Here is a 6000-nt window from a genome sequence, read left to right as displayed (position 1 = left end):
GCAAAATAGATAATTTTGATTACATTAAATTGAAAAGTTTTTGCACAAACAAAGCCAATGCAACTAAGATTAGAAGGAAGGTAGAAAACTGGGAAAGAATTTCTACAACCAGTCTCTCTGATAAGGGCCTCATTTCTAAAATATATAGAGAATTAAGTCAAATTGATAAGAATACAAGCCATTCCCCAATTGATAAGTGGTCAAAGGATATGAACAGACAGTTCTCAGATGAAGAAATTAAAGCCATCTATAGTCATATGAAAAAAATGCTCTAAATCACTATTGATTAGAGAAATGCAAATCAAAACTACTCTGAGGTACCACATCACACCTATCAGAATGGCCAACATGACAAAACAGGAAAATGATAAATGTTGGAGAAGATGTGGGAAAATTGGGACACTAATGCATTGTTGGTGGAGTAGTGAAATGATCTAACCATTTTGGAGAGCAATTTGGAACTATGCCCAAAGGGCTATAAAAATGTGCATACCCTTTGACCCAGCAATAGCACTTCTAGGGCTATATCCCAAAGAGATCACACAAATGGGAAAAGGACCTACATGTACAAAAATATTCATAGCATCTCTTTTTGTGGTGGGAAAGAATTGGAAATTGGGAGGATGTCCATCAATTGGGGAATGGCTGAGCAAGTTGTGGTATATGAATGTGATGGAATACTATTGTGCTATAAGAAATGATGAACAGTCTAACTTCAGAAAAACCTGTAAAGACTTGTATGGTCTGGTGCTGAATGAAGTGAGCAGAACCAAGAGAACTTTGTACACAATAACAGCCACATTGTATGATGACTAATATTGATAAACTTAACCCTTCCTGGCAATACAAGGATCTAAGACATCTCCAGAGGCGTTGTGATGGAAAATGCTATCTACATCCAAAGAAAGAACTATGGAAGTGAATTGCTATTTTTTTTCTCTTCTGTTGAGTTTTGTTTCCTCTTTCTGATGGTTCTTCCTATTGGTTTTAATTTTTACTTACAACATCACTAATGTGAAAATATGTTTAATATGAATGTAAATGTATAGCCTATATCAGATTGTGTACCATCTTGGGGAGGGTGGTGGGGAGGAAGGGGGAGAAAAATTTTAAACTCAAAAGCATATGGAAGTGATTATTGATAAATCAAAATAAATTAATTACAAAAAAAAAGAATGAAGGACAACACCCAACACCATCCATGCCAAGCACATAGGAAGTATTTAAATAAATGCTTGCTGACTGACTATTGGGTAAGAACATTTGATATAAAATCATCTCTCCCAAAATTCAACTCAATTAAACTCAATAAACATTTATTAAGCACCTACTATGTGTCAGGCACCACACTAAGTGCTGGGGATACAAGAAAAAAGCTATTCTCTCCAGGGTGGTGGGGGGAGCGGGCCACCAGGGGTTACCTGGCTTTGGGGCATCATGTTTCATGGAGTCAAAACCAAGCACAGTTGCTGTTGGGAAAGTGGAGAGTTAGCTGGAAAGTTAAATATATGACATACTCTCCCATAAGGACATCAAGGGTCCAGGAGAATGTGGACTCAGGCTTATAGGGCACTTAGGGTAAAGGGGTAACACAGCTCCAGGTTGCTGGAAGTCTTTTCTTTTTTTTCTTTATTTTTTAAACCTTTTTTAAAATTAATTTATTTTGATTTATCAACAATTACTTCCATATGCTTTTGAGTTTAGAAGTCTTTTCCTTCTATTTATGGGATACTCAAGAAATTTATCTTGAGCATGGGGAACCTGTGTCTGTCTTTGGCTTCCAGTGTAGACACTGCTGCCTGCTGACCAGAAGATGTGGCTAGGACACTGATGGAATGGTGGAAGGCCCATACCCTCTGTGCCCTTCAAGGCTTACAAGTGCCTCCTCAGGCAAAAAGAGGCGGATAGGAAGCCAAAGCACAAGTGGAAAGCTCTCCTTCCCCCTTAGCTGGTCTTCCTCAGGGGTCAAGTCCACAAGCCAGCTAGCATTTATTATGTGTCAAACATGGCTCTATGCACAGAGAAAAGCAGAAACTGCCCTCAAAGAGCCACATACTAACAGGGGACACAACACACAAACAAGTATGTACAAAGAAAACCAACATAAACAGATGCATACACACATCATACACATGATACACTCATGTGCATGCAAACACACGTGTGTGTGTGTGTGTGTGTGTGTGTATAAAATTGGAAGCGATCTCAGAGGGAAGGCAATAATATTGAGGGGAATTGGGAAGGACTTCTTGAAGAGACAGCGTTTGAGGTGAGATTTGGCAGAGATGAGGAGAGAGACCATTCCAGGCCTGGGGGACAGCTGGGGAAATGCTCAGAGCAAGGGATGGAGTGTCTTGTGTGAAGGTCAGAAAGAAGGCCAGTGTCTCTAGGTCACCAGGTAATCAGGGGAATGAGTTATAAGATGATTAGAAAAGGAGGCAGGGGCCAAGCTATGAAAGACCTCAAACGTCAAACAAAATTTTATATTGGATCCTGGAGCCAACGGGGAGTCACTGGAGTTGATTCAGCTTTAGGAAAGTCACTTCGCCAGCTGAGGGAGGATGCCCTGGAGCAGGGAGAGACTGGAGGACTTTCATAACCAGCCTTATCTTCTTAAATCTGTTAACAGGGATTTTACTGAGCAAGTCTCTAACCTGAGAATGACCAAACATCAGGCCAGAGACAAAGTGCCGGCCATCAGGTAGCTACTTAATTAATTAGTTTCATTATGAGGAGCAGATCTGCAAATAGGAAATTCTTCTTACCAGAATTTCACCTTAGAGAGAGATCATACACATAAATCGCAATGGGAAGGCAGTGGGGAAGGTGGGTTACAATCATTCCCAAGGCCAGAGTGGTTTCCCACGACCAGCCCACAAATCCCACAGTCACTAAGGGCAGGTGCCCTGAAGTTCTGTGGGAACAGCATTGTTCAAGTCTTTGTTACTTGGGTCACACGACTAGAGTTCTGTGACGAGAAACAGGTTCTACAGTCTTTGATTCAATTTGCTTCAGATGCACAGGCTGAAGAATGCCAGTGATTGTGGGAGCTGTCAAAGTCTGATTGATCATTTCACTCTGCATTGTGAGTTCTGACTCACAAGCAGGAAAAGGCAATTCTTGAGAATTCTAAATTATTAGTATATTCATTCATAAAAATAAGGGATATTTGGGGGTAGAGAGAAAATAAGGTCCGTTTTGGACACATTGAGTTTAAGATGCCTACAGGACATTCAGTTTGAGATTTCCAATATAAAGTTGGAGATGTGAGACCGGAGGTCAGTGGAGGATAAAGAGATCTGAGATTCATCTGCCTAGAGATGATAACTGACTCCTTGGGAATTGATGAGATCACCGAATGAGATAGCGTAGAAGGGACGAAAGAAGAGGGACCAGGACAGAGCCCTGGGGGATCCCCATGGTTAGTGGACATGACCATGATGAAGATTTAGCAAAGATGCCTGAGGAGAGTTCAGACAGGCAAGAGGAGGACCAGGAGAGAGTGTCAGGGAGAAGAGAGTGAGTGATTGTGACAAAGGTCACAGAGAAGTCAAGGATAGGATTGAGAAAAGGCAGTTAGGTTTTTCAATTAGGAAATCACTGGTAACTCTGGAGAGAGCAATTTCAGGTGGATGATGAGGTAGGAAGCCAGATTCCAGAGGGTTAAGAGGAGAATGAGAGGAAAAGAAGTGGAGGCATCTAGAGTTTAGTCACAAAAGGGAGAAAAGATGTAGGATGAAAGCTAGTAGGGATGAACAGGTTGAGTGAGATTTTTTAAGGTGTGGGAGACATGGACATGTTTGTAGGCAGCAGGGATGCAGCCAACAGTCCGGGAGAGAATGAAGTTTAATGAGAGAGGAGGGATGACAGAAGGGGCAACTTGCTGGAGATGATAAGATGGAATGGGATAATTTGTGCAGGTAGAGGGATTTGCCTGTAGGAGAAGGGGAAGAGGAAGGGCCATGTACTCCTCTGAATGAGGCAGGGCTGAAGGAGGAGATAGTATCCAAAGGCATCTGAATGACATGAGTTAAGGAGGAGAGAAGAGGGAGCTCTCAGTGAATAGCTTCCATTTTTCTTAGTGAAATATGAGGCAAGATTCTCAGTTGAGAGAGAGGCAAGATGAGGAGCCATGGGAGGTTTGAGGAGGGATGCCAAGAGTTGGAAGGGAAATAAGGTACAAAGGGTGCCACCTGCTGTGGTGTGTAGAATAATAAATCAGTTAAGGAGATGTGAGAGGATTGCCTTAGCTTTATGATTTATAGATTGACTGGGGCCAAGTCCTTTACCCACCTCAATATGACTCTGGTGCAATATCACTCCATTTCAGAGGATTTTTTCCATTTAGTCTAAAGAGCTCACTTAGTTAAGTTATCAAAGGAAAAATGGGGTAAGTTTCAACCCCATTTTTACACATGGAATCCTGTCCCTACTTGCCTCTGCCTTTTAATTTCCCTGTCTCCCTTCAAGATTCAGCTCAAATCCTCCCTTCTTGTCCTATATAGACTTTCTTGCAATCCCAGAAAACACTAGCATGTTACTACTATATTTGCCTAGAGCCAGAGACTCAGACACAGGATTACTCAGTTAATGATGCTATTTGCTCCCTCCCCCCCGAACTTAGAAACAAAAAACTAATGTTTATTATCAAACTTGTAAAAAAATTCTCACCTACTAGTGCAAGGTCGGTGTCTACCTTGAAGCTACTACCCTTCTATAATTGTGTAGTGGAAAGAGGAATAAAGGGAGCCTGGGTTGGGACAAGGGGAAAGAGAACAAGTGGGGACCTGACTTTTCCATTCGATAATGTTCTCTCCTGACTCTGGTCTCACATAGAACTTTTCTCTTTGATGTAAAATCATGTAGGATTTTATATTGTGGTTTTGCATGTAACTCTTGTGTCCTAGACCCTCTCAGGACACCCAAGGACTTGCGTACATTACAAGAGAATTTTTTTTTGATCTCTTGGTTCATAGCTTTCATGTAGGAGATCGTTGGAAAAATGCATGGCACCTCACGGTATCCTGAGAATGACTCCCCACTAATGAGCTAGCAGTTCATAATTATAGAGGAAAATCTCGTTAAAGGGAAGTACCCTATCTATGTGACCTTGTTCACGTCCCAATAAGAAAGCAGCAAGCATTTATTAAGCACCTACTATGTGCCAGGCACTTCGCTAAGCACTGGGGATACAAAGAAAGACCAAAACCACTCCCTTCTTTTAAAGAACTTACATTCTAATGGGAGATACAATCTGACAGAACTACATAGCAACAAGACCGATTTAGGAAAGATGGGAGAGGCCCATGGAGGGAGGACTAGCTTTAAGGGGGACAAGAAAAGGCTTCTTGTAGGAGGTAGGATTTGAAGGAAGTCAGGGAAGTCAGGAGATGGAGATGGGAAGGAAGAGAATCCCAGGCATGGTGTATAGCCAATGAAAATGTGCAGAGTCCAGAGATGGAGTGTCTTGGGTGTGTTTGAGGAGGCCAATGTCACTGGATGGCAGAGTTTGTGAAAGGGAGTAAGATGTAAAAAGGCTGGAAAGTTAGAAGTTAGAAAGGAGATAGGTGATGAAAGCCTTCTAAAACCAAATGGAGGAGTTTATATTTGATTCAGGAAGTAATAGGGAGCCCCTAGAGCTTATTGTATAAGGGGGAGGGGTGATAGGGATTGTGCTCTAGGAGAATCAATTTGACAGCTCAATGGAGGATGGACTGGAGTGAGGAAAAACTTGAGGCAGGGAGACCAGCTGGAAGGCTCTTGTAATGTCCTTGACATCTTTGTCCTCAATTTCCTCATCTGTAAAATGAGAGGATTGGACTAGATTATCTCTGAAGTCCCTTTCAGCTCAGCTTGAAATCCATGAGCTTATGGGCTTGTGAAGGGATGATGTTCATTCATCAAAGGAATGGTAGCCAGTCAACTGCTTTAAAATTTTGGAATGACGCCCCCTTCTATGTACCTCAGAATTGGGAAGCTAAGGTCTGGAATGAGATACAA

This window comes from Vombatus ursinus, unplaced genomic scaffold, assembly GCF_900497805.2.
Source record: "Vombatus ursinus unplaced genomic scaffold, bare-nosed wombat genome assembly UNPS02014837.1, whole genome shotgun sequence".
Lineage (NCBI taxonomy): Eukaryota > Metazoa > Chordata > Mammalia > Diprotodontia > Vombatidae > Vombatus > Vombatus ursinus.
This window is presented reverse-complemented; position numbering follows the sequence as displayed.